The sequence below is a fragment of the Hyperolius riggenbachi genome, chromosome 4, assembly GCF_040937935.1.
Source record: "Hyperolius riggenbachi isolate aHypRig1 chromosome 4, aHypRig1.pri, whole genome shotgun sequence".
In the NCBI taxonomy this organism is placed as follows: Eukaryota; Metazoa; Chordata; class Amphibia; order Anura; family Hyperoliidae; genus Hyperolius; species Hyperolius riggenbachi.
In genome coordinates this window covers 11,259,613-11,282,285 of record NC_090649.1, presented here as the reverse complement: position 1 = coordinate 11,282,285, position 22,673 = coordinate 11,259,613, and the positions used below count along the sequence as shown (strand labels likewise).

At 45.3% G+C, this 22,673-nt stretch overlaps 51 non-coding genes across 51 annotated transcripts; all 51 read right to left on the bottom strand.

The window, feature by feature from the left end:
* Positions 1-68: 68 nt before the first annotated feature.
* TRNAV-CAC (transfer RNA valine (anticodon CAC)) lies at positions 69-141 on the bottom strand. Its single transcript has one exon. It is a non-coding gene; the product is annotated as a tRNA-Val (tRNA).
* Positions 142-282: 141 nt separating this feature from the next.
* Positions 283-355, bottom strand: TRNAV-AAC (transfer RNA valine (anticodon AAC)). Its single transcript has one exon. It is a non-coding gene; the product is annotated as a tRNA-Val (tRNA).
* A 311-nt stretch (positions 356-666) lies between these two features.
* Positions 667-739, bottom strand: TRNAV-UAC (transfer RNA valine (anticodon UAC)). Its single transcript has one exon. It is a non-coding gene; the product is annotated as a tRNA-Val (tRNA).
* A 678-nt stretch (positions 740-1,417) lies between these two features.
* On the bottom strand, positions 1,418-1,490 carry TRNAV-CAC (transfer RNA valine (anticodon CAC)). Its single transcript has one exon. It is a non-coding gene; the product is annotated as a tRNA-Val (tRNA).
* Positions 1,491-1,631: 141 nt separating this feature from the next.
* On the bottom strand, positions 1,632-1,704 carry TRNAV-AAC (transfer RNA valine (anticodon AAC)). Its single transcript has one exon. It is a non-coding gene; the product is annotated as a tRNA-Val (tRNA).
* Positions 1,705-2,015: 311 nt separating this feature from the next.
* TRNAV-UAC (transfer RNA valine (anticodon UAC)) lies at positions 2,016-2,088 on the bottom strand. The gene has a single exon. It is a non-coding gene; the product is annotated as a tRNA-Val (tRNA).
* A 678-nt stretch (positions 2,089-2,766) lies between these two features.
* Positions 2,767-2,839, bottom strand: TRNAV-CAC (transfer RNA valine (anticodon CAC)). The gene has a single exon. It is a non-coding gene; the product is annotated as a tRNA-Val (tRNA).
* Positions 2,840-2,980: 141 nt separating this feature from the next.
* On the bottom strand, positions 2,981-3,053 carry TRNAV-AAC (transfer RNA valine (anticodon AAC)). Its single transcript has one exon. It is a non-coding gene; the product is annotated as a tRNA-Val (tRNA).
* Positions 3,054-3,364: 311 nt separating this feature from the next.
* TRNAV-UAC (transfer RNA valine (anticodon UAC)) lies at positions 3,365-3,437 on the bottom strand. Its single transcript has one exon. It is a non-coding gene; the product is annotated as a tRNA-Val (tRNA).
* A 678-nt stretch (positions 3,438-4,115) lies between these two features.
* Positions 4,116-4,188, bottom strand: TRNAV-CAC (transfer RNA valine (anticodon CAC)). The gene has a single exon. It is a non-coding gene; the product is annotated as a tRNA-Val (tRNA).
* Positions 4,189-4,329: 141 nt separating this feature from the next.
* Positions 4,330-4,402, bottom strand: TRNAV-AAC (transfer RNA valine (anticodon AAC)). The gene has a single exon. It is a non-coding gene; the product is annotated as a tRNA-Val (tRNA).
* Positions 4,403-4,713: 311 nt separating this feature from the next.
* TRNAV-UAC (transfer RNA valine (anticodon UAC)) lies at positions 4,714-4,786 on the bottom strand. The gene has a single exon. It is a non-coding gene; the product is annotated as a tRNA-Val (tRNA).
* Positions 4,787-5,464: 678 nt separating this feature from the next.
* TRNAV-CAC (transfer RNA valine (anticodon CAC)) lies at positions 5,465-5,537 on the bottom strand. Its single transcript has one exon. It is a non-coding gene; the product is annotated as a tRNA-Val (tRNA).
* Positions 5,538-5,678: 141 nt separating this feature from the next.
* Positions 5,679-5,751, bottom strand: TRNAV-AAC (transfer RNA valine (anticodon AAC)). Its single transcript has one exon. It is a non-coding gene; the product is annotated as a tRNA-Val (tRNA).
* Positions 5,752-6,062: 311 nt separating this feature from the next.
* On the bottom strand, positions 6,063-6,135 carry TRNAV-UAC (transfer RNA valine (anticodon UAC)). Its single transcript has one exon. It is a non-coding gene; the product is annotated as a tRNA-Val (tRNA).
* Positions 6,136-6,813: 678 nt separating this feature from the next.
* TRNAV-CAC (transfer RNA valine (anticodon CAC)) lies at positions 6,814-6,886 on the bottom strand. The gene has a single exon. It is a non-coding gene; the product is annotated as a tRNA-Val (tRNA).
* A 141-nt stretch (positions 6,887-7,027) lies between these two features.
* On the bottom strand, positions 7,028-7,100 carry TRNAV-AAC (transfer RNA valine (anticodon AAC)). Its single transcript has one exon. It is a non-coding gene; the product is annotated as a tRNA-Val (tRNA).
* Positions 7,101-7,411: 311 nt separating this feature from the next.
* On the bottom strand, positions 7,412-7,484 carry TRNAV-UAC (transfer RNA valine (anticodon UAC)). Its single transcript has one exon. It is a non-coding gene; the product is annotated as a tRNA-Val (tRNA).
* A 678-nt stretch (positions 7,485-8,162) lies between these two features.
* TRNAV-CAC (transfer RNA valine (anticodon CAC)) lies at positions 8,163-8,235 on the bottom strand. Its single transcript has one exon. It is a non-coding gene; the product is annotated as a tRNA-Val (tRNA).
* A 141-nt stretch (positions 8,236-8,376) lies between these two features.
* On the bottom strand, positions 8,377-8,449 carry TRNAV-AAC (transfer RNA valine (anticodon AAC)). Its single transcript has one exon. It is a non-coding gene; the product is annotated as a tRNA-Val (tRNA).
* A 311-nt stretch (positions 8,450-8,760) lies between these two features.
* TRNAV-UAC (transfer RNA valine (anticodon UAC)) lies at positions 8,761-8,833 on the bottom strand. The gene has a single exon. It is a non-coding gene; the product is annotated as a tRNA-Val (tRNA).
* Positions 8,834-9,511: 678 nt separating this feature from the next.
* TRNAV-CAC (transfer RNA valine (anticodon CAC)) lies at positions 9,512-9,584 on the bottom strand. Its single transcript has one exon. It is a non-coding gene; the product is annotated as a tRNA-Val (tRNA).
* A 141-nt stretch (positions 9,585-9,725) lies between these two features.
* Positions 9,726-9,798, bottom strand: TRNAV-AAC (transfer RNA valine (anticodon AAC)). Its single transcript has one exon. It is a non-coding gene; the product is annotated as a tRNA-Val (tRNA).
* Positions 9,799-10,109: 311 nt separating this feature from the next.
* TRNAV-UAC (transfer RNA valine (anticodon UAC)) lies at positions 10,110-10,182 on the bottom strand. The gene has a single exon. It is a non-coding gene; the product is annotated as a tRNA-Val (tRNA).
* A 678-nt stretch (positions 10,183-10,860) lies between these two features.
* Positions 10,861-10,933, bottom strand: TRNAV-CAC (transfer RNA valine (anticodon CAC)). Its single transcript has one exon. It is a non-coding gene; the product is annotated as a tRNA-Val (tRNA).
* A 141-nt stretch (positions 10,934-11,074) lies between these two features.
* Positions 11,075-11,147, bottom strand: TRNAV-AAC (transfer RNA valine (anticodon AAC)). Its single transcript has one exon. It is a non-coding gene; the product is annotated as a tRNA-Val (tRNA).
* Positions 11,148-11,458: 311 nt separating this feature from the next.
* On the bottom strand, positions 11,459-11,531 carry TRNAV-UAC (transfer RNA valine (anticodon UAC)). The gene has a single exon. It is a non-coding gene; the product is annotated as a tRNA-Val (tRNA).
* A 678-nt stretch (positions 11,532-12,209) lies between these two features.
* On the bottom strand, positions 12,210-12,282 carry TRNAV-CAC (transfer RNA valine (anticodon CAC)). The gene has a single exon. It is a non-coding gene; the product is annotated as a tRNA-Val (tRNA).
* A 141-nt stretch (positions 12,283-12,423) lies between these two features.
* On the bottom strand, positions 12,424-12,496 carry TRNAV-AAC (transfer RNA valine (anticodon AAC)). Its single transcript has one exon. It is a non-coding gene; the product is annotated as a tRNA-Val (tRNA).
* Positions 12,497-12,807: 311 nt separating this feature from the next.
* TRNAV-UAC (transfer RNA valine (anticodon UAC)) lies at positions 12,808-12,880 on the bottom strand. The gene has a single exon. It is a non-coding gene; the product is annotated as a tRNA-Val (tRNA).
* A 678-nt stretch (positions 12,881-13,558) lies between these two features.
* Positions 13,559-13,631, bottom strand: TRNAV-CAC (transfer RNA valine (anticodon CAC)). The gene has a single exon. It is a non-coding gene; the product is annotated as a tRNA-Val (tRNA).
* A 141-nt stretch (positions 13,632-13,772) lies between these two features.
* TRNAV-AAC (transfer RNA valine (anticodon AAC)) lies at positions 13,773-13,845 on the bottom strand. Its single transcript has one exon. It is a non-coding gene; the product is annotated as a tRNA-Val (tRNA).
* A 311-nt stretch (positions 13,846-14,156) lies between these two features.
* On the bottom strand, positions 14,157-14,229 carry TRNAV-UAC (transfer RNA valine (anticodon UAC)). Its single transcript has one exon. It is a non-coding gene; the product is annotated as a tRNA-Val (tRNA).
* A 678-nt stretch (positions 14,230-14,907) lies between these two features.
* Positions 14,908-14,980, bottom strand: TRNAV-CAC (transfer RNA valine (anticodon CAC)). The gene has a single exon. It is a non-coding gene; the product is annotated as a tRNA-Val (tRNA).
* A 141-nt stretch (positions 14,981-15,121) lies between these two features.
* TRNAV-AAC (transfer RNA valine (anticodon AAC)) lies at positions 15,122-15,194 on the bottom strand. The gene has a single exon. It is a non-coding gene; the product is annotated as a tRNA-Val (tRNA).
* A 311-nt stretch (positions 15,195-15,505) lies between these two features.
* TRNAV-UAC (transfer RNA valine (anticodon UAC)) lies at positions 15,506-15,578 on the bottom strand. Its single transcript has one exon. It is a non-coding gene; the product is annotated as a tRNA-Val (tRNA).
* A 678-nt stretch (positions 15,579-16,256) lies between these two features.
* TRNAV-CAC (transfer RNA valine (anticodon CAC)) lies at positions 16,257-16,329 on the bottom strand. The gene has a single exon. It is a non-coding gene; the product is annotated as a tRNA-Val (tRNA).
* A 141-nt stretch (positions 16,330-16,470) lies between these two features.
* TRNAV-AAC (transfer RNA valine (anticodon AAC)) lies at positions 16,471-16,543 on the bottom strand. Its single transcript has one exon. It is a non-coding gene; the product is annotated as a tRNA-Val (tRNA).
* Positions 16,544-16,854: 311 nt separating this feature from the next.
* Positions 16,855-16,927, bottom strand: TRNAV-UAC (transfer RNA valine (anticodon UAC)). Its single transcript has one exon. It is a non-coding gene; the product is annotated as a tRNA-Val (tRNA).
* Positions 16,928-17,605: 678 nt separating this feature from the next.
* TRNAV-CAC (transfer RNA valine (anticodon CAC)) lies at positions 17,606-17,678 on the bottom strand. The gene has a single exon. It is a non-coding gene; the product is annotated as a tRNA-Val (tRNA).
* Positions 17,679-17,819: 141 nt separating this feature from the next.
* TRNAV-AAC (transfer RNA valine (anticodon AAC)) lies at positions 17,820-17,892 on the bottom strand. The gene has a single exon. It is a non-coding gene; the product is annotated as a tRNA-Val (tRNA).
* Positions 17,893-18,203: 311 nt separating this feature from the next.
* On the bottom strand, positions 18,204-18,276 carry TRNAV-UAC (transfer RNA valine (anticodon UAC)). The gene has a single exon. It is a non-coding gene; the product is annotated as a tRNA-Val (tRNA).
* Positions 18,277-18,954: 678 nt separating this feature from the next.
* Positions 18,955-19,027, bottom strand: TRNAV-CAC (transfer RNA valine (anticodon CAC)). The gene has a single exon. It is a non-coding gene; the product is annotated as a tRNA-Val (tRNA).
* Positions 19,028-19,168: 141 nt separating this feature from the next.
* On the bottom strand, positions 19,169-19,241 carry TRNAV-AAC (transfer RNA valine (anticodon AAC)). The gene has a single exon. It is a non-coding gene; the product is annotated as a tRNA-Val (tRNA).
* A 311-nt stretch (positions 19,242-19,552) lies between these two features.
* TRNAV-UAC (transfer RNA valine (anticodon UAC)) lies at positions 19,553-19,625 on the bottom strand. The gene has a single exon. It is a non-coding gene; the product is annotated as a tRNA-Val (tRNA).
* A 678-nt stretch (positions 19,626-20,303) lies between these two features.
* Positions 20,304-20,376, bottom strand: TRNAV-CAC (transfer RNA valine (anticodon CAC)). Its single transcript has one exon. It is a non-coding gene; the product is annotated as a tRNA-Val (tRNA).
* A 141-nt stretch (positions 20,377-20,517) lies between these two features.
* Positions 20,518-20,590, bottom strand: TRNAV-AAC (transfer RNA valine (anticodon AAC)). Its single transcript has one exon. It is a non-coding gene; the product is annotated as a tRNA-Val (tRNA).
* Positions 20,591-20,901: 311 nt separating this feature from the next.
* Positions 20,902-20,974, bottom strand: TRNAV-UAC (transfer RNA valine (anticodon UAC)). Its single transcript has one exon. It is a non-coding gene; the product is annotated as a tRNA-Val (tRNA).
* A 678-nt stretch (positions 20,975-21,652) lies between these two features.
* On the bottom strand, positions 21,653-21,725 carry TRNAV-CAC (transfer RNA valine (anticodon CAC)). Its single transcript has one exon. It is a non-coding gene; the product is annotated as a tRNA-Val (tRNA).
* Positions 21,726-21,866: 141 nt separating this feature from the next.
* TRNAV-AAC (transfer RNA valine (anticodon AAC)) lies at positions 21,867-21,939 on the bottom strand. The gene has a single exon. It is a non-coding gene; the product is annotated as a tRNA-Val (tRNA).
* Positions 21,940-22,250: 311 nt separating this feature from the next.
* On the bottom strand, positions 22,251-22,323 carry TRNAV-UAC (transfer RNA valine (anticodon UAC)). Its single transcript has one exon. It is a non-coding gene; the product is annotated as a tRNA-Val (tRNA).
* Between the last annotated feature and the right edge of the window lie 350 nt (positions 22,324-22,673).

Below are 22,673 nucleotides of genomic sequence, written 5' to 3'. Positions count from 1 at the left end.
CAGCTTGCAAGCGTATGGAGCAAGGGAAGGAGGAGTGCTTTGGATGGCAAAAAGTTAAAGGTAGACACTGTTTCTGTCCGGTTTCGAACCGGGGACCTTTCGCGTGTGAGCCGAACGTGATAACCACTACACTACAGAAACCAGACACTTTCTGCTTGTCCTGGAGCCCCGAAAGAGGAAAAGTAGAGCTTTTCATGAATATGATTAAGCCAGACAGGTAAAGACTCATGCATGCGTAAGTGGAGCCTGCGTGAAAAGGAAAGAAGACCAGAGAAAAAGCCATGTTTCTGCCCAGTTTTGAACTGGGGACTTTTCGCGTGTTAGGCGAACGTGATAACCACTACACTACAGAAACCACCTACACTTCTCAGGGTGTACCCACAAGCGGCTCATTTTACCCAAGCAAAGCTTGTTTTAACCACGTGCAGCTCATTTTAACCACACGCAGCTCATTTTAACCACACGCAACAACTAGGATCCACATCTGTCCTGATCAAGCTAACACGCTACTTTGGACTAACTCCAGCTCTTTTGCTTGGAGACAACTGGATCAAGAGGAGTAGGCAGACTAATGTGAGTTTTGTCAAGGTGCAGCTAGCATTGGAGGCCAAAAATCTTCTTTAGAAAGGAGGGGAATAGACCACTTTATGGAACAAAAAGCATCGCTGTTTCTGCCCAGTTTCGAGCTGGGGACCTTTTGCGTGTAAAGGAAACGTGATAACCACTACACTACAGAAACCTCCGGTGGAAACTGATTGCAATTTTGCTACCAAGAAGAAAGCAGTGCTCGCATAGGAACATAGACAACTGGCATATTGGGAACTAATACTCAAAAGAACCTTCCACATGAGAAAGGGAGCAATAAAGTAGGTATGAGAGGTAACAACATCTAAAATGTTGGGCTTAGGTCAATAGAGTATGCTTGAGTAAAAAAAAAGGCATTCGGGAATAGAAAGGTGGGGAGGGGAAAGACAACCATGGCATGCAGCAAAATATCATAAGTCTTAACTACTGGGAAAGCCTGAACTTTGCAGATGATGCGACGGCAACCAAAGTGGCAGTACTTGGAGAAGGGCTGGATAGGAAGAAGACAAGGGAGGTTGGAGTCAAAGGCAAATTCCAGGCAATATAAACTTACAAAGCAGGTGGTAGGACAGTTCTACTTCTAGATAGTGCAGTATCTAGGGAGAAGGAAAAGAGACAAAGCTTGGTGTTTTGCAAGTTGAGTTTTAGATCTCTCTTAGATGGATATGCATGTAGGGATGGCTGAGAGGCAGTCTGAAAGAGGCTATTAGCAGTTGCCTGAGAAAGTGAGTGAAGAAAAGACACTGGCCAGTCACATTGAGGGCCAGCTTGCAAGCATATGGAGCAAGGGAAGGAGGAGTGCTTTGGATGGCAAAAAGTTAAAGGTAGACACTGTTTCTGCCCGGTTTCGAACCGGGGACCTTTCGCGTGTGAGGCGAACGTGATAACCACTACACTACAGAAACCAGACACTTCTTGCTTGTCCTGGAGCCCCGAAAGAGGAAAAGTAGAGCTTTTCATGAATATGATTAAGCCAGACAGGTAAAGACTCATGCATGCGTAAGTGGAGCCTGCGTGAAAAGGAAAGAAGACCAGAGAAAAAGCCATGTTTCTGCCCAGTTTCGAACTGGGGACCTTTCGCGTGTTAGGCGAACGTGATAACCACTACACTACAGAAACCACCTACACTTCTCAGGGTGTACCCACAAGCGGCTCATTTTACCCAAGCAAAGCTTGTTTTAACCACGTGCAGCTCATTTTAACCACACGCAGCTCATTTTAACCACACGCAACAACTAGGATCCACATCTGTCCTGATCAAGCTAACACGCTACTTTGGACTAACTCCAGCTCTTTTGCTTGGAGACAACTGGATCAAGAGGAGTAGGCAGACTAATGTGAGTTTTGTCAAGGTGCAGCTAGCATTGGAGGCCAAAAATCTTCTTTAGAAAGGAGGGGAATAGACCACTTTATGGAACAAAAAGCATCGCTGTTTCTGCCCAGTTTCGAGCTGGGGACCTTTTGCGTGTAAAGGAAACGTGATAACCACTACACTACAGAAACCTCCGGTGGAAACTGATTGCAATTTTGCTACCAAGAAGAAAGCAGTGCTCGCATAGGAACATAGACAACTGGCATATTGGGAACTAATACTCAAAAGAACCTTCCACATGAGAAAGGGAGCAATAAAGTAGGTATGAGAGGTAACAACATCTAAAATGTTGGGCTTAGGTCAATAGAGTATGCTTGAGTAAAAAAAAAGGCATTCGGGAATAGAAAGGTGGGGAGGGGAAAGACAACCATGGCATGCAGCAAAATATCATAAGTCTTAACTACTGGGAAAGCCTGAACTTTGCAGATGATGCGACGGCAACCAAAGTGGCAGTACTTGGAGAAGGGCTGGATAGGAAGAAGACACGGGAGGTTGGAGTCAAAGGCAAATTCCAGGCAATATAAACTTACAAAGCAGGTGGTAGGACAGTTCTACTTCTAGATAGTGCAGTATCTAGGGAGAAGGAAAAGAGACAAAGCTTGGTGTTTTGCAAGTTGAGTTTTAGATCTCTCTTAGATGGATATGCATGTAGGGATGGCTGAGAGGCAGTCTGAAAGAGGCTATTAGCAGTTGCCTGAGAAAGTGAGTGAAGAAAAGACACTGGCCAGTCACATTGAGGGCCAGCTTGCAAGCGTATGGAGCAAGGGAAGGAGGAGTGCTTTGGATGGCAAAAAGTTAAAGGTAGACACTGTTTCTGTCCGGTTTCGAACCGGGGACCTTTCGCGTGTGAGCCGAACGTGATAACCACTACACTACAGAAACCAGACACTTTTTGCTTGTCCTGGAGCCCCGAAAGAGGAAAAGTAGAGCTTTTCATGAATATGATTAAGCCAGACAGGTAAAGACTCATGCATGCGTAAGTGGAGCCTGCGTGAAAAGGAAAGAAGACCAGAGAAAAAGCCATGTTTCTGCCCAGTTTCGAACTGGGGACCTTTCGCGTGTTAGGCGAACGTGATAACCACTACACTACAGAAACCACCTACACTTCTCAGGGTGTACCCACAAGCGGCTCATTTTACCCAAGCAAAGCTTGTTTTAACCACGTGCAGCTCATTTTAACCACACGCAGCTCATTTTAACCACACGCAACAACTAGGATCCACATCTGTCCTGATCAAGCTAACACGCTACTTTGGACTAACTCCAGCTCTTTTGCTTGGAGACAACTGGATCAAGAGGAGTAGGCAGACTAATGTGAGTTTTGTCAAGGTGCAGCTAGCATTGGAGGCCAAAAATCTTCTTTAGAAAGGAGGGGAATAGACCACTTTATGGAACAAAAAGCATCGCTGTTTCTGCCCAGTTTCGAGCTGGGGACCTTTTGCGTGTAAAGGAAACGTGATAACCACTACACTACAGAAACCTCCGGTGGAAACTGATTGCAATTTTGCTACCAAGAAGAAAGCAGTGCTCGCATAGGAACATAGACAACTGGCATATTGGGAACTAATACTCAAAAGAACCTTCCACATGAGAAAGGGAGCAATAAAGTAGGTATGAGAGGTAACAACATCTAAAATGTTGGGCTTAGGTCAATAGAGTATGCTTGAGTAAAAAAAAAGGCATTCGGGAATAGAAAGGTGGGGAGGGGAAAGACAACCATGGCATGCAGCAAAATATCATAAGTCTTAACTACTGGGAAAGCCTGAACTTTGCAGATGATGCGACGGCAACCAAAGTGGCAGTACTTGGAGAAGGGCTGGATAGGAAGAAGACAAGGGAGGTTGGAGTCAAAGGCAAATTCCAGGCAATATAAACTTACAAAGCAGGTGGTAGGACAGTTCTACTTCTAGATAGTGCAGTATCTAGGGAGAAGGAAAAGAGACAAAGCTTGGTGTTTTGCAAGTTGAGTTTTAGATCTCTCTTAGATGGATATGCATGTAGGGATGGCTGAGAGGCAGTCTGAAAGAGGCTATTAGCAGTTGCCTGAGAAAGTGAGTGAAGAAAAGACACTGGCCAGTCACATTGAGGGCCAGCTTGCAAGCATATGGAGCAAGGGAAGGAGGAGTGCTTTGGATGGCAAAAAGTTAAAGGTAGACACTGTTTCTGCCCGGTTTCGAACCGGGGACCTTTCGCGTGTGAGGCGAACGTGATAACCACTACACTACAGAAACCAGACACTTCTTGCTTGTCCTGGAGCCCCGAAAGAGGAAAAGTAGAGCTTTTCATGAATATGATTAAGCCAGACAGGTAAAGACTCATGCATGCGTAAGTGGAGCCTGCGTGAAAAGGAAAGAAGACCAGAGAAAAAGCCATGTTTCTGCCCAGTTTCGAACTGGGGACCTTTCGCGTGTTAGGCGAACGTGATAACCACTACACTACAGAAACCACCTACACTTCTCAGGGTGTACCCACAAGCGGCTCATTTTACCCAAGCAAAGCTTGTTTTAACCACGTGCAGCTCATTTTAACCACACGCAGCTCATTTTAACCACACGCAACAACTAGGATCCACATCTGTCCTGATCAAGCTAACACGCTACTTTGGACTAACTCCAGCTCTTTTGCTTGGAGACAACTGGATCAAGAGGAGTAGGCAGACTAATGTGAGTTTTGTCAAGGTGCAGCTAGCATTGGAGGCCAAAAATCTTCTTTAGAAAGGAGGGGAATAGACCACTTTATGGAACAAAAAGCATCGCTGTTTCTGCCCAGTTTCGAGCTGGGGACCTTTTGCGTGTAAAGGAAACGTGATAACCACTACACTACAGAAACCTCCGGTGGAAACTGATTGCAATTTTGCTACCAAGAAGAAAGCAGTGCTCGCATAGGAACATAGACAACTGGCATATTGGGAACTAATACTCAAAAGAACCTTCCACATGAGAAAGGGAGCAATAAAGTAGGTATGAGAGGTAACAACATCTAAAATGTTGGGCTTAGGTCAATAGAGTATGCTTGAGTAAAAAAAAAGGCATTCGGGAATAGAAAGGTGGGGAGGGGAAAGACAACCATGGCATGCAGCAAAATATCATAAGTCTTAACTACTGGGAAAGCCTGAACTTTGCAGATGATGCGACGGCAACCAAAGTGGCAGTACTTGGAGAAGGGCTGGATAGGAAGAAGACACGGGAGGTTGGAGTCAAAGGCAAATTCCAGGCAATATAAACTTACAAAGCAGGTGGTAGGACAGTTCTACTTCTAGATAGTGCAGTATCTAGGGAGAAGGAAAAGAGACAAAGCTTGGTGTTTTGCAAGTTGAGTTTTAGATCTCTCTTAGATGGATATGCATGTAGGGATGGCTGAGAGGCAGTCTGAAAGAGGCTATTAGCAGTTGCCTGAGAAAGTGAGTGAAGAAAAGACACTGGCCAGTCACATTGAGGGCCAGCTTGCAAGCGTATGGAGCAAGGGAAGGAGGAGTGCTTTGGATGGCAAAAAGTTAAAGGTAGACACTGTTTCTGTCCGGTTTCGAACCGGGGACCTTTCGCGTGTGAGCCGAACGTGATAACCACTACACTACAGAAACCAGACACTTTTTGCTTGTCCTGGAGCCCCGAAAGAGGAAAAGTAGAGCTTTTCATGAATATGATTAAGCCAGACAGGTAAAGACTCATGCATGCGTAAGTGGAGCCTGCGTGAAAAGGAAAGAAGACCAGAGAAAAAGCCATGTTTCTGCCCAGTTTCGAACTGGGGACCTTTCGCGTGTTAGGCGAACGTGATAACCACTACACTACAGAAACCACCTACACTTCTCAGGGTGTACCCACAAGCGGCTCATTTTACCCAAGCAAAGCTTGTTTTAACCACGTGCAGCTCATTTTAACCACACGCAGCTCATTTTAACCACACGCAACAACTAGGATCCACATCTGTCCTGATCAAGCTAACACGCTACTTTGGACTAACTCCAGCTCTTTTGCTTGGAGACAACTGGATCAAGAGGAGTAGGCAGACTAATGTGAGTTTTGTCAAGGTGCAGCTAGCATTGGAGGCCAAAAATCTTCTTTAGAAAGGAGGGGAATAGACCACTTTATGGAACAAAAAGCATCGCTGTTTCTGCCCAGTTTCGAGCTGGGGACCTTTTGCGTGTAAAGGAAACGTGATAACCACTACACTACAGAAACCTCCGGTGGAAACTGATTGCAATTTTGCTACCAAGAAGAAAGCAGTGCTCGCATAGGAACATAGACAACTGGCATATTGGGAACTAATACTCAAAAGAACCTTCCACATGAGAAAGGGAGCAATAAAGTAGGTATGAGAGGTAACAACATCTAAAATGTTGGGCTTAGGTCAATAGAGTATGCTTGAGTAAAAAAAAAGGCATTCGGGAATAGAAAGGTGGGGAGGGGAAAGACAACCATGGCATGCAGCAAAATATCATAAGTCTTAACTACTGGGAAAGCCTGAACTTTGCAGATGATGCGACGGCAACCAAAGTGGCAGTACTTGGAGAAGGGCTGGATAGGAAGAAGACAAGGGAGGTTGGAGTCAAAGGCAAATTCCAGGCAATATAAACTTACAAAGCAGGTGGTAGGACAGTTCTACTTCTAGATAGTGCAGTATCTAGGGAGAAGGAAAAGAGACAAAGCTTGGTGTTTTGCAAGTTGAGTTTTAGATCTCTCTTAGATGGATATGCATGTAGGGATGGCTGAGAGGCAGTCTGAAAGAGGCTATTAGCAGTTGCCTGAGAAAGTGAGTGAAGAAAAGACACTGGCCAGTCACATTGAGGGCCAGCTTGCAAGCATATGGAGCAAGGGAAGGAGGAGTGCTTTGGATGGCAAAAAGTTAAAGGTAGACACTGTTTCTGCCCGGTTTCGAACCGGGGACCTTTCGCGTGTGAGGCGAACGTGATAACCACTACACTACAGAAACCAGACACTTCTTGCTTGTCCTGGAGCCCCGAAAGAGGAAAAGTAGAGCTTTTCATGAATATGATTAAGCCAGACAGGTAAAGACTCATGCATGCGTAAGTGGAGCCTGCGTGAAAAGGAAAGAAGACCAGAGAAAAAGCCATGTTTCTGCCCAGTTTCGAACTGGGGACCTTTCGCGTGTTAGGCGAACGTGATAACCACTACACTACAGAAACCACCTACACTTCTCAGGGTGTACCCACAAGCGGCTCATTTTACCCAAGCAAAGCTTGTTTTAACCACGTGCAGCTCATTTTAACCACACGCAGCTCATTTTAACCACACGCAACAACTAGGATCCACATCTGTCCTGATCAAGCTAACACGCTACTTTGGACTAACTCCAGCTCTTTTGCTTGGAGACAACTGGATCAAGAGGAGTAGGCAGACTAATGTGAGTTTTGTCAAGGTGCAGCTAGCATTGGAGGCCAAAAATCTTCTTTAGAAAGGAGGGGAATAGACCACTTTATGGAACAAAAAGCATCGCTGTTTCTGCCCAGTTTCGAGCTGGGGACCTTTTGCGTGTAAAGGAAACGTGATAACCACTACACTACAGAAACCTCCGGTGGAAACTGATTGCAATTTTGCTACCAAGAAGAAAGCAGTGCTCGCATAGGAACATAGACAACTGGCATATTGGGAACTAATACTCAAAAGAACCTTCCACATGAGAAAGGGAGCAATAAAGTAGGTATGAGAGGTAACAACATCTAAAATGTTGGGCTTAGGTCAATAGAGTATGCTTGAGTAAAAAAAAAGGCATTCGGGAATAGAAAGGTGGGGAGGGGAAAGACAACCATGGCATGCAGCAAAATATCATAAGTCTTAACTACTGGGAAAGCCTGAACTTTGCAGATGATGCGACGGCAACCAAAGTGGCAGTACTTGGAGAAGGGCTGGATAGGAAGAAGACACGGGAGGTTGGAGTCAAAGGCAAATTCCAGGCAATATAAACTTACAAAGCAGGTGGTAGGACAGTTCTACTTCTAGATAGTGCAGTATCTAGGGAGAAGGAAAAGAGACAAAGCTTGGTGTTTTGCAAGTTGAGTTTTAGATCTCTCTTAGATGGATATGCATGTAGGGATGGCTGAGAGGCAGTCTGAAAGAGGCTATTAGCAGTTGCCTGAGAAAGTGAGTGAAGAAAAGACACTGGCCAGTCACATTGAGGGCCAGCTTGCAAGCGTATGGAGCAAGGGAAGGAGGAGTGCTTTGGATGGCAAAAAGTTAAAGGTAGACACTGTTTCTGTCCGGTTTCGAACCGGGGACCTTTCGCGTGTGAGCCGAACGTGATAACCACTACACTACAGAAACCAGACACTTTTTGCTTGTCCTGGAGCCCCGAAAGAGGAAAAGTAGAGCTTTTCATGAATATGATTAAGCCAGACAGGTAAAGACTCATGCATGCGTAAGTGGAGCCTGCGTGAAAAGGAAAGAAGACCAGAGAAAAAGCCATGTTTCTGCCCAGTTTCGAACTGGGGACCTTTTGCGTGTTAGGCGAACGTGATAACCACTACACTACAGAAACCACCTACACTTCTCAGGGTGTACCCACAAGCGGCTCATTTTACCCAAGCAAAGCTTGTTTTAACCACGTGCAGCTCATTTTAACCACACGCAGCTCATTTTAACCACACGCAACAACTAGGATCCACATCTGTCCTGATCAAGCTAACACGCTACTTTGGACTAACTCCAGCTCTTTTGCTTGGAGACAACTGGATCAAGAGGAGTAGGCAGACTAATGTGAGTTTTGTCAAGGTGCAGCTAGCATTGGAGGCCAAAAATCTTCTTTAGAAAGGAGGGGAATAGACCACTTTATGGAACAAAAAGCATCGCTGTTTCTGCCCAGTTTCGAGCTGGGGACCTTTTGCGTGTAAAGGAAACGTGATAACCACTACACTACAGAAACCTCCGGTGGAAACTGATTGCAATTTTGCTACCAAGAAGAAAGCAGTGCTCGCATAGGAACATAGACAACTGGCATATTGGGAACTAATACTCAAAAGAACCTTCCACATGAGAAAGGGAGCAATAAAGTAGGTATGAGAGGTAACAACATCTAAAATGTTGGGCTTAGGTCAATAGAGTATGCTTGAGTAAAAAAAAAGGCATTCGGGAATAGAAAGGTGGGGAGGGGAAAGACAACCATGGCATGCAGCAAAATATCATAAGTCTTAACTACTGGGAAAGCCTGAACTTTGCAGATGATGCGACGGCAACCAAAGTGGCAGTACTTGGAGAAGGGCTGGATAGGAAGAAGACAAGGGAGGTTGGAGTCAAAGGCAAATTCCAGGCAATATAAACTTACAAAGCAGGTGGTAGGACAGTTCTACTTCTAGATAGTGCAGTATCTAGGGAGAAGGAAAAGAGACAAAGCTTGGTGTTTTGCAAGTTGAGTTTTAGATCTCTCTTAGATGGATATGCATGTAGGGATGGCTGAGAGGCAGTCTGAAAGAGGCTATTAGCAGTTGCCTGAGAAAGTGAGTGAAGAAAAGACACTGGCCAGTCACATTGAGGGCCAGCTTGCAAGCATATGGAGCAAGGGAAGGAGGAGTGCTTTGGATGGCAAAAAGTTAAAGGTAGACACTGTTTCTGCCCGGTTTCGAACCGGGGACCTTTCGCGTGTGAGGCGAACGTGATAACCACTACACTACAGAAACCAGACACTTCTTGCTTGTCCTGGAGCCCCGAAAGAGGAAAAGTAGAGCTTTTCATGAATATGATTAAGCCAGACAGGTAAAGACTCATGCATGCGTAAGTGGAGCCTGCGTGAAAAGGAAAGAAGACCAGAGAAAAAGCCATGTTTCTGCCCAGTTTCGAACTGGGGACCTTTCGCGTGTTAGGCGAACGTGATAACCACTACACTACAGAAACCACCTACACTTCTCAGGGTGTACCCACAAGCGGCTCATTTTACCCAAGCAAAGCTTGTTTTAACCACGTGCAGCTCATTTTAACCACACGCAGCTCATTTTAACCACACGCAACAACTAGGATCCACATCTGTCCTGATCAAGCTAACACGCTACTTTGGACTAACTCCAGCTCTTTTGCTTGGAGACAACTGGATCAAGAGGAGTAGGCAGACTAATGTGAGTTTTGTCAAGGTGCAGCTAGCATTGGAGGCCAAAAATCTTCTTTAGAAAGGAGGGGAATAGACCACTTTATGGAACAAAAAGCATCGCTGTTTCTGCCCAGTTTCGAGCTGGGGACCTTTTGCGTGTAAAGGAAACGTGATAACCACTACACTACAGAAACCTCCGGTGGAAACTGATTGCAATTTTGCTACCAAGAAGAAAGCAGTGCTCGCATAGGAACATAGACAACTGGCATATTGGGAACTAATACTCAAAAGAACCTTCCACATGAGAAAGGGAGCAATAAAGTAGGTATGAGAGGTAACAACATCTAAAATGTTGGGCTTAGGTCAATAGAGTATGCTTGAGTAAAAAAAAAGGCATTCGGGAATAGAAAGGTGGGGAGGGGAAAGACAACCATGGCATGCAGCAAAATATCATAAGTCTTAACTACTGGGAAAGCCTGAACTTTGCAGATGATGCGACGGCAACCAAAGTGGCAGTACTTGGAGAAGGGCTGGATAGGAAGAAGACACGGGAGGTTGGAGTCAAAGGCAAATTCCAGGCAATATAAACTTACAAAGCAGGTGGTAGGACAGTTCTACTTCTAGATAGTGCAGTATCTAGGGAGAAGGAAAAGAGACAAAGCTTGGTGTTTTGCAAGTTGAGTTTTAGATCTCTCTTAGATGGATATGCATGTAGGGATGGCTGAGAGGCAGTCTGAAAGAGGCTATTAGCAGTTGCCTGAGAAAGTGAGTGAAGAAAAGACACTGGCCAGTCACATTGAGGGCCAGCTTGCAAGCGTATGGAGCAAGGGAAGGAGGAGTGCTTTGGATGGCAAAAAGTTAAAGGTAGACACTGTTTCTGTCCGGTTTCGAACCGGGGACCTTTCGCGTGTGAGCCGAACGTGATAACCACTACACTACAGAAACCAGACACTTTTTGCTTGTCCTGGAGCCCCGAAAGAGGAAAAGTAGAGCTTTTCATGAATATGATTAAGCCAGACAGGTAAAGACTCATGCATGCGTAAGTGGAGCCTGCGTGAAAAGGAAAGAAGACCAGAGAAAAAGCCATGTTTCTGCCCAGTTTCGAACTGGGGACCTTTCGCGTGTTAGGCGAACGTGATAACCACTACACTACAGAAACCACCTACACTTCTCAGGGTGTACCCACAAGCGGCTCATTTTACCCAAGCAAAGCTTGTTTTAACCACGTGCAGCTCATTTTAACCACACGCAGCTCATTTTAACCACACGCAACAACTAGGATCCACATCTGTCCTGATCAAGCTAACACGCTACTTTGGACTAACTCCAGCTCTTTTGCTTGGAGACAACTGGATCAAGAGGAGTAGGCAGACTAATGTGAGTTTTGTCAAGGTGCAGCTAGCATTGGAGGCCAAAAATCTTCTTTAGAAAGGAGGGGAATAGACCACTTTATGGAACAAAAAGCATCGCTGTTTCTGCCCAGTTTCGAGCTGGGGACCTTTTGCGTGTAAAGGAAACGTGATAACCACTACACTACAGAAACCTCCGGTGGAAACTGATTGCAATTTTGCTACCAAGAAGAAAGCAGTGCTCGCATAGGAACATAGACAACTGGCATATTGGGAACTAATACTCAAAAGAACCTTCCACATGAGAAAGGGAGCAATAAAGTAGGTATGAGAGGTAACAACATCTAAAATGTTGGGCTTAGGTCAATAGAGTATGCTTGAGTAAAAAAAAAGGCATTCGGGAATAGAAAGGTGGGGAGGGGAAAGACAACCATGGCATGCAGCAAAATATCATAAGTCTTAACTACTGGGAAAGCCTGAACTTTGCAGATGATGCGACGGCAACCAAAGTGGCAGTACTTGGAGAAGGGCTGGATAGGAAGAAGACAAGGGAGGTTGGAGTCAAAGGCAAATTCCAGGCAATATAAACTTACAAAGCAGGTGGTAGGACAGTTCTACTTCTAGATAGTGCAGTATCTAGGGAGAAGGAAAAGAGACAAAGCTTGGTGTTTTGCAAGTTGAGTTTTAGATCTCTCTTAGATGGATATGCATGTAGGGATGGCTGAGAGGCAGTCTGAAAGAGGCTATTAGCAGTTGCCTGAGAAAGTGAGTGAAGAAAAGACACTGGCCAGTCACATTGAGGGCCAGCTTGCAAGCATATGGAGCAAGGGAAGGAGGAGTGCTTTGGATGGCAAAAAGTTAAAGGTAGACACTGTTTCTGCCCGGTTTCGAACCGGGGACCTTTCGCGTGTGAGGCGAACGTGATAACCACTACACTACAGAAACCAGACACTTCTTGCTTGTCCTGGAGCCCCGAAAGAGGAAAAGTAGAGCTTTTCATGAATATGATTAAGCCAGACAGGTAAAGACTCATGCATGCGTAAGTGGAGCCTGCGTGAAAAGGAAAGAAGACCAGAGAAAAAGCCATGTTTCTGCCCAGTTTCGAACTGGGGACCTTTCGCGTGTTAGGCGAACGTGATAACCACTACACTACAGAAACCACCTACACTTCTCAGGGTGTACCCACAAGCGGCTCATTTTACCCAAGCAAAGCTTGTTTTAACCACGTGCAGCTCATTTTAACCACACGCAGCTCATTTTAACCACACGCAACAACTAGGATCCACATCTGTCCTGATCAAGCTAACACGCTACTTTGGACTAACTCCAGCTCTTTTGCTTGGAGACAACTGGATCAAGAGGAGTAGGCAGACTAATGTGAGTTTTGTCAAGGTGCAGCTAGCATTGGAGGCCAAAAATCTTCTTTAGAAAGGAGGGGAATAGACCACTTTATGGAACAAAAAGCATCGCTGTTTCTGCCCAGTTTCGAGCTGGGGACCTTTTGCGTGTAAAGGAAACGTGATAACCACTACACTACAGAAACCTCCGGTGGAAACTGATTGCAATTTTGCTACCAAGAAGAAAGCAGTGCTCGCATAGGAACATAGACAACTGGCATATTGGGAACTAATACTCAAAAGAACCTTCCACATGAGAAAGGGAGCAATAAAGTAGGTATGAGAGGTAACAACATCTAAAATGTTGGGCTTAGGTCAATAGAGTATGCTTGAGTAAAAAAAAAGGCATTCGGGAATAGAAAGGTGGGGAGGGGAAAGACAACCATGGCATGCAGCAAAATATCATAAGTCTTAACTACTGGGAAAGCCTGAACTTTGCAGATGATGCGACGGCAACCAAAGTGGCAGTACTTGGAGAAGGGCTGGATAGGAAGAAGACACGGGAGGTTGGAGTCAAAGGCAAATTCCAGGCAATATAAACTTACAAAGCAGGTGGTAGGACAGTTCTACTTCTAGATAGTGCAGTATCTAGGGAGAAGGAAAAGAGACAAAGCTTGGTGTTTTGCAAGTTGAGTTTTAGATCTCTCTTAGATGGATATGCATGTAGGGATGGCTGAGAGGCAGTCTGAAAGAGGCTATTAGCAGTTGCCTGAGAAAGTGAGTGAAGAAAAGACACTGGCCAGTCACATTGAGGGCCAGCTTGCAAGCGTATGGAGCAAGGGAAGGAGGAGTGCTTTGGATGGCAAAAAGTTAAAGGTAGACACTGTTTCTGTCCGGTTTCGAACCGGGGACCTTTCGCGTGTGAGCCGAACGTGATAACCACTACACTACAGAAACCAGACACTTTTTGCTTGTCCTGGAGCCCCGAAAGAGGAAAAGTAGAGCTTTTCATGAATATGATTAAGCCAGACAGGTAAAGACTCATGCATGCGTAAGTGGAGCCTGCGTGAAAAGGAAAGAAGACCAGAGAAAAAGCCATGTTTCTGCCCAGTTTCGAACTGGGGACCTTTCGCGTGTTAGGCGAACGTGATAACCACTACACTACAGAAACCACCTACACTTCTCAGGGTGTACCCACAAGCGGCTCATTTTACCCAAGCAAAGCTTGTTTTAACCACGTGCAGCTCATTTTAACCACACGCAGCTCATTTTAACCACACGCAACAACTAGGATCCACATCTGTCCTGATCAAGCTAACACGCTACTTTGGACTAACTCCAGCTCTTTTGCTTGGAGACAACTGGATCAAGAGGAGTAGGCAGACTAATGTGAGTTTTGTCAAGGTGCAGCTAGCATTGGAGGCCAAAAATCTTCTTTAGAAAGGAGGGGAATAGACCACTTTATGGAACAAAAAGCATCGCTGTTTCTGCCCAGTTTCGAGCTGGGGACCTTTTGCGTGTAAAGGAAACGTGATAACCACTACACTACAGAAACCTCCGGTGGAAACTGATTGCAATTTTGCTACCAAGAAGAAAGCAGTGCTCGCATAGGAACATAGACAACTGGCATATTGGGAACTAATACTCAAAAGAACCTTCCACATGAGAAAGGGAGCAATAAAGTAGGTATGAGAGGTAACAACATCTAAAATGTTGGGCTTAGGTCAATAGAGTATGCTTGAGTAAAAAAAAAGGCATTCGGGAATAGAAAGGTGGGGAGGGGAAAGACAACCATGGCATGCAGCAAAATATCATAAGTCTTAACTACTGGGAAAGCCTGAACTTTGCAGATGATGCGACGGCAACCAAAGTGGCAGTACTTGGAGAAGGGCTGGATAGGAAGAAGACAAGGGAGGTTGGAGTCAAAGGCAAATTCCAGGCAATATAAACTTACAAAGCAGGTGGTAGGACAGTTCTACTTCTAGATAGTGCAGTATCTAGGGAGAAGGAAAAGAGACAAAGCTTGGTGTTTTGCAAGTTGAGTTTTAGATCTCTCTTAGATGGATATGCATGTAGGGATGGCTGAGAGGCAGTCTGAAAGAGGCTATTAGCAGTTGCCTGAGAAAGTGAGTGAAGAAAAGACACTGGCCAGTCACATTGAGGGCCAGCTTGCAAGCATATGGAGCAAGGGAAGGAGGAGTGCTTTGGATGGCAAAAAGTTAAAGGTAGACACTGTTTCTGCCCGGTTTCGAACCGGGGACCTTTTGCGTGTGAGGCGAACGTGATAACCACTACACTACAGAAACCAGACACTTCTTGCTTGTCCTGGAGCCCCGAAAGAGGAAAAGTAGAGCTTTTCATGAATATGATTAAGCCAGACAGGTAAAGACTCATGCATGCGTAAGTGGAGCCTGCGTGAAAAGGAAAGAAGACCAGAGAAAAAGCCATGTTTCTGCCCAGTTTCGAACTGGGGACCTTTCGCGTGTTAGGCGAACGTGATAACCACTACACTACAGAAACCACCTACACTTCTCAGGGTGTACCCACAAGCGGCTCATTTTACCCAAGCAAAGCTTGTTTTAACCACGTGCAGCTCATTTTAACCACACGCAGCTCATTTTAACCACACGCAACAACTAGGATCCACATCTGTCCTGATCAAGCTAACACGCTACTTTGGACTAACTCCAGCTCTTTTGCTTGGAGACAACTGGATCAAGAGGAGTAGGCAGACTAATGTGAGTTTTGTCAAGGTGCAGCTAGCATTGGAGGCCAAAAATCTTCTTTAGAAAGGAGGGGAATAGACCACTTTATGGAACAAAAAGCATCGCTGTTTCTGCCCAGTTTCGAGCTGGGGACCTTTTGCGTGTAAAGGAAACGTGATAACCACTACACTACAGAAACCTCCGGTGGAAACTGATTGCAATTTTGCTACCAAGAAGAAAGCAGTGCTCGCATAGGAACATAGACAACTGGCATATTGGGAACTAATACTCAAAAGAACCTTCCACATGAGAAAGGGAGCAATAAAGTAGGTATGAGAGGTAACAACATCTAAAATGTTGGGCTTAGGTCAATAGAGTATGCTTGAGTAAAAAAAAAGGCATTCGGGAATAGAAAGGTGGGGAGGGGAAAGACAACCATGGCATGCAGCAAAATATCATAAGTCTTAACTACTGGGAAAGCCTGAACTTTGCAGATGATGCGACGGCAACCAAAGTGGCAGTACTTGGAGAAGGGCTGGATAGGAAGAAGACACGGGAGGTTGGAGTCAAAGGCAAATTCCAGGCAATATAAACTTACAAAGCAGGTGGTAGGACAGTTCTACTTCTAGATAGTGCAGTATCTAGGGAGAAGGAAAAGAGACAAAGCTTGGTGTTTTGCAAGTTGAGTTTTAGATCTCTCTTAGATGGATATGCATGTAGGGATGGCTGAGAGGCAGTCTGAAAGAGGCTATTAGCAGTTGCCTGAGAAAGTGAGTGAAGAAAAGACACTGGCCAGTCACATTGAGGGCCAGCTTGCAAGCGTATGGAGCAAGGGAAGGAGGAGTGCTTTGGATGGCAAAAAGTTAAAGGTAGACACTGTTTCTGTCCGGTTTCGAACCGGGGACCTTTCGCGTGTGAGCCGAACGTGATAACCACTACACTACAGAAACCAGACACTTTTTGCTTGTCCTGGAGCCCCGAAAGAGGAAAAGTAGAGCTTTTCATGAATATGATTAAGCCAGACAGGTAAAGACTCATGCATGCGTAAGTGGAGCCTGCGTGAAAAGGAAAGAAGACCAGAGAAAAAGCCATGTTTCTGCCCAGTTTCGAACTGGGGACCTTTCGCGTGTTAGGCGAACGTGATAACCACTACACTACAGAAACCACCTACACTTCTCAGGGTGTACCCACAAGCGGCTCATTTTACCCAAGCAAAGCTTGTTTTAACCACGTGCAGCTCATTTTAACCACACGCAGCTCATTTTAACCACACGCAACAACTAGGATCCACATCTGTCCTGATCAAGCTAACACGCTACTTTGGACTAACTCCAGCTCTTTTGCTTGGAGACAACTGGATCAAGAGGAGTAGGCAGACTAATGTGAGTTTTGTCAAGGTGCAGCTAGCATTGGAGGCCAAAAATCTTCTTTAGAAAGGAGGGGAATAGACCACTTTATGGAACAAAAAGCATCGCTGTTTCTGCCCAGTTTCGAGCTGGGGACCTTTTGCGTGTAAAGGAAACGTGATAACCACTACACTACAGAAACCTCCGGTGGAAACTGATTGCAATTTTGCTACCAAGAAGAAAGCAGTGCTCGCATAGGAACATAGACAACTGGCATATTGGGAACTAATACTCAAAAGAACCTTCCACATGAGAAAGGGAGCAATAAAGTAGGTATGAGAGGTAACAACATCTAAAATGTTGGGCTTAGGTCAATAGAGTATGCTTGAGTAAAAAAAAAGGCATTCGGGAATAGAAAGGTGGGGAGGGGAAAGACAACCATGGCATGCAGCAAAATATCATAAGTCTTAACTACTGGGAAAGCCTGAACTTTGCAGATGATGCGACGGCAACCAAAGTGGCAGTACTTGGAGAAGGGCTGGATAGGAAGAAGACAAGGGAGGTTGGAGTCAAAGGCAAATTCCAGGCAATATAAACTTACAAAGCAGGTGGTAGGACAGTTCTACTTCTAGATAGTGCAGTATCTAGGGAGAAGGAAAAGAGACAAAGCTTGGTGTTTTGCAAGTTGAGTTTTAGATCTCTCTTAGATGGATATGCATGTAGGGATGGCTGAGAGGCAGTCTGAAAGAGGCTATTAGCAGTTGCCTGAGAAAGTGAGTGAAGAAAAGACACTGGCCAGTCACATTGAGGGCCAGCTTGCAAGCATATGGAGCAAGGGAAGGAGGAGTGCTTTGGATGGCAAAAAGTTAAAGGTAGACACTGTTTCTGCCCGGTTTCGAACCGGGGACCTTTCGCGTGTGAGGCGAACGTGATAACCACTACACTACAGAAACCAGACACTTCTTGCTTGTCCTGGAGCCCCGAAAGAGGAAAAGTAGAGCTTTTCATGAATATGATTAAGCCAGACAGGTAAAGACTCATGCATGCGTAAGTGGAGCCTGCGTGAAAAGGAAAGAAGACCAGAGAAAAAGCCATGTTTCTGCCCAGTTTCGAACTGGGGACCTTTCGCGTGTTAGGCGAACGTGATAACCACTACACTACAGAAACCACCTACACTTCTCAGGGTGTACCCACAAGCGGCTCATTTTACCCAAGCAAAGCTTGTTTTAACCACGTGCAGCTCATTTTAACCACACGCAGCTCATTTTAACCACACGCAACAACTAGGATCCACATCTGTCCTGATCAAGCTAACACGCTACTTTGGACTAACTCCAGCTCTTTTGCTTGGAGACAACTGGATCAAGAGGAGTAGGCAGACTAATGTGAGTTTTGTCAAGGTGCAGCTAGCATTGGAGGCCAAAAATCTTCTTTAGAAAGGAGGGGAATAGACCACTTTATGGAACAAAAAGCATCGCTGTTTCTGCCCAGTTTCGAGCTGGGGACCTTTTGCGTGTAAAGGAAACGTGATAACCACTACACTACAGAAACCTCCGGTGGAAACTGATTGCAATTTTGCTACCAAGAAGAAAGCAGTGCTCGCATAGGAACATAGACAACTGGCATATTGGGAACTAATACTCAAAAGAACCTTCCACATGAGAAAGGGAGCAATAAAGTAGGTATGAGAGGTAACAACATCTAAAATGTTGGGCTTAGGTCAATAGAGTATGCTTGAGTAAAAAAAAAGGCATTCGGGAATAGAAAGGTGGGGAGGGGAAAGACAACCATGGCATGCAGCAAAATATCATAAGTCTTAACTACTGGGAAAGCCTGAACTTTGCAGATGATGCGACGGCAACCAAAGTGGCAGTACTTGGAGAAGGGCTGGATAGGAAGAAGACACGGGAGGTTGGAGTCAAAGGCAAATTCCAGGCAATATAAACTTACAAAGCAGGTGGTAGGACAGTTCTACTTCTAGATAGTGCAGTATCTAGGGAGAAGGAAAAGAGACAAAGCTTGGTGTTTTGCAAGTTGAGTTTTAGATCTCTCTTAGATGGATATGCATGTAGGGATGGCTGAGAGGCAGTCTGAAAGAGGCTATTAGCAGTTGCCTGAGAAAGTGAGTGAAGAAAAGACACTGGCCAGTCACATTGAGGGCCAGCTTGCAAGCGTATGGAGCAAGGGAAGGAGGAGTGCTTTGGATGGCAAAAAGTTAAAGGTAGACACTGTTTCTGTCCGGTTTCGAACCGGGGACCTTTCGCGTGTGAGCCGAACGTGATAACCACTACACTACAGAAACCAGACACTTTTTGCTTGTCCTGGAGCCCCGAAAGAGGAAAAGTAGAGCTTTTCATGAATATGATTAAGCCAGACAGGTAAAGACTCATGCATGCGTAAGTGGAGCCTGCGTGAAAAGGAAAGAAGACCAGAGAAAAAGCCATGTTTCTGCCCAGTTTCGAACTGGGGACCTTTCGCGTGTTAGGCGAACGTGATAACCACTACACTACAGAAACCACCTACACTTCTCAGGGTGTACCCACAAGCGGCTCATTTTACCCAAGCAAAGCTTGTTTTAACCACGTGCAGCTCATTTTAACCACACGCAGCTCATTTTAACCACACGCAACAACTAGGATCCACATCTGTCCTGATCAAGCTAACACGCTACTTTGGACTAACTCCAGCTCTTTTGCTTGGAGACAACTGGATCAAGAGGAGTAGGCAGACTAATGTGAGTTTTGTCAAGGTGCAGCTAGCATTGGAGGCCAAAAATCTTCTTTAGAAAGGAGGGGAATAGACCACTTTATGGAACAAAAAGCATCGCTGTTTCTGCCCAGTTTCGAGCTGGGGACCTTTTGCGTGTAAAGGAAACGTGATAACCACTACACTACAGAAACCTCCGGTGGAAACTGATTGCAATTTTGCTACCAAGAAGAAAGCAGTGCTCGCATAGGAACATAGACAACTGGCATATTGGGAACTAATACTCAAAAGAACCTTCCACATGAGAAAGGGAGCAATAAAGTAGGTATGAGAGGTAACAACATCTAAAATGTTGGGCTTAGGTCAATAGAGTATGCTTGAGTAAAAAAAAAGGCATTCGGGAATAGAAAGGTGGGGAGGGGAAAGACAACCATGGCATGCAGCAAAATATCATAAGTCTTAACTACTGGGAAAGCCTGAACTTTGCAGATGATGCGACGGCAACCAAAGTGGCAGTACTTGGAGAAGGGCTGGATAGGAAGAAGACAAGGGAGGTTGGAGTCAAAGGCAAATTCCAGGCAATATAAACTTACAAAGCAGGTGGTAGGACAGTTCTACTTCTAGATAGTGCAGTATCTAGGGAGAAGGAAAAGAGACAAAGCTTGGTGTTTTGCAAGTTGAGTTTTAGATCTCTCTTAGATGGATATGCATGTAGGGATGGCTGAGAGGCAGTCTGAAAGAGGCTATTAGCAGTTGCCTGAGAAAGTGAGTGAAGAAAAGACACTGGCCAGTCACATTGAGGGCCAGCTTGCAAGCATATGGAGCAAGGGAAGGAGGAGTGCTTTGGATGGCAAAAAGTTAAAGGTAGACACTGTTTCTGCCCGGTTTCGAACCGGGGACCTTTCGCGTGTGAGGCGAACGTGATAACCACTACACTACAGAAACCAGACACTTCTTGCTTGTCCTGGAGCCCCGAAAGAGGAAAAGTAGAGCTTTTCATGAATATGATTAAGCCAGACAGGTAAAGACTCATGCATGCGTAAGTGGAGCCTGCGTGAAAAGGAAAGAAGACCAGAGAAAAAGCCATGTTTCTGCCCAGTTTCGAACTGGGGACCTTTCGCGTGTTAGGCGAACGTGATAACCACTACACTACAGAAACCACCTACACTTCTCAGGGTGTACCCACAAGCGGCTCATTTTACCCAAGCAAAGCTTGTTTTAACCACGTGCAGCTCATTTTAACCACACGCAGCTCATTTTAACCACACGCAACAACTAGGATCCACATCTGTCCTGATCAAGCTAACACGCTACTTTGGACTAACTCCAGCTCTTTTGCTTGGAGACAACTGGATCAAGAGGAGTAGGCAGACTAATGTGAGTTTTGTCAAGGTGCAGCTAGCATTGGAGGCCAAAAATCTTCTTTAGAAAGGAGGGGAATAGACCACTTTATGGAACAAAAAGCATCGCTGTTTCTGCCCAGTTTCGAGCTGGGGACCTTTTGCGTGTAAAGGAAACGTGATAACCACTACACTACAGAAACCTCCGGTGGAAACTGATTGCAATTTTGCTACCAAGAAGAAAGCAGTGCTCGCATAGGAACATAGACAACTGGCATATTGGGAACTAATACTCAAAAGAACCTTCCACATGAGAAAGGGAGCAATAAAGTAGGTATGAGAGGTAACAACATCTAAAATGTTGGGCTTAGGTCAATAGAGTATGCTTGAGTAAAAAAAAAGGCATTCGGGAATAGAAAGGTGGGGAGGGGAAAGACAACCATGGCATGCAGCAAAATATCATAAGTCTTAACTACTGGGAAAGCCTGAACTTTGCAGATGATGCGACGGCAACCAAAGTGGCAGTACTTGGAGAAGGGCTGGATAGGAAGAAGACACGGGAGGTTGGAGTCAAAGGCAAATTCCAGGCAATATAAACTTACAAAGCAGGTGGTAGGACAGTTCTACTTCTAGATAGTGCAGTATCTAGGGAGAAGGAAAAGAGACAAAGCTTGGTGTTTTGCAAGTTGAGTTTTAGATCTCTCTTAGATGGATATGCATGTAGGGATGGCTGAGAGGCAGTCTGAAAGAGGCTATTAGCAGTTGCCTGAGAAAGTGAGTGAAGAAAAGACACTGGCCAGTCACATTGAGGGCCAGCTTGCAAGCGTATGGAGCAAGGGAAGGAGGAGTGCTTTGGATGGCAAAAAGTTAAAGGTAGACACTGTTTCTGTCCGGTTTCGAACCGGGGACCTTTCGCGTGTGAGCCGAACGTGATAACCACTACACTACAGAAACCAGACACTTTTTGCTTGTCCTGGAGCCCCGAAAGAGGAAAAGTAGAGCTTTTCATGAATATGATTAAGCCAGACAGGTAAAGACTCATGCATGCGTAAGTGGAGCCTGCGTGAAAAGGAAAGAAGACCAGAGAAAAAGCCATGTTTCTGCCCAGTTTCGAACTGGGGACCTTTCGCGTGTTAGGCGAACGTGATAACCACTACACTACAGAAACCACCTACACTTCTCAGGGTGTACCCACAAGCGGCTCATTTTACCCAAGCAAAGCTTGTTTTAACCACGTGCAGCTCATTTTAACCACACGCAGCTCATTTTAACCACACGCAACAACTAGGATCCACATCTGTCCTGATCAAGCTAACACGCTACTTTGGACTAACTCCAGCTCTTTTGCTTGGAGACAACTGGATCAAGAGGAGTAGGCAGACTAATGTGAGTTTTGTCAAGGTGCAGCTAGCATTGGAGGCCAAAAATCTTCTTTAGAAAGGAGGGGAATAGACCACTTTATGGAACAAAAAGCATCGCTGTTTCTGCCCAGTTTCGAGCTGGGGACCTTTTGCGTGTAAAGGAAACGTGATAACCACTACACTACAGAAACCTCCGGTGGAAACTGATTGCAATTTTGCTACCAAGAAGAAAGCAGTGCTCGCATAGGAACATAGACAACTGGCATATTGGGAACTAATACTCAAAAGAACCTTCCACATGAGAAAGGGAGCAATAAAGTAGGTATGAGAGGTAACAACATCTAAAATGTTGGGCTTAGGTCAATAGAGTATGCTTGAGTAAAAAAAAAGGCATTCGGGAATAGAAAGGTGGGGAGGGGAAAGACAACCATGGCATGCAGCAAAATATCATAAGTCTTAACTACTGGGAAAGCCTGAACTTTGCAGATGATGCGACGGCAACCAAAGTGGCAGTACTTGGAGAAGGGCTGGATAGGAAGAA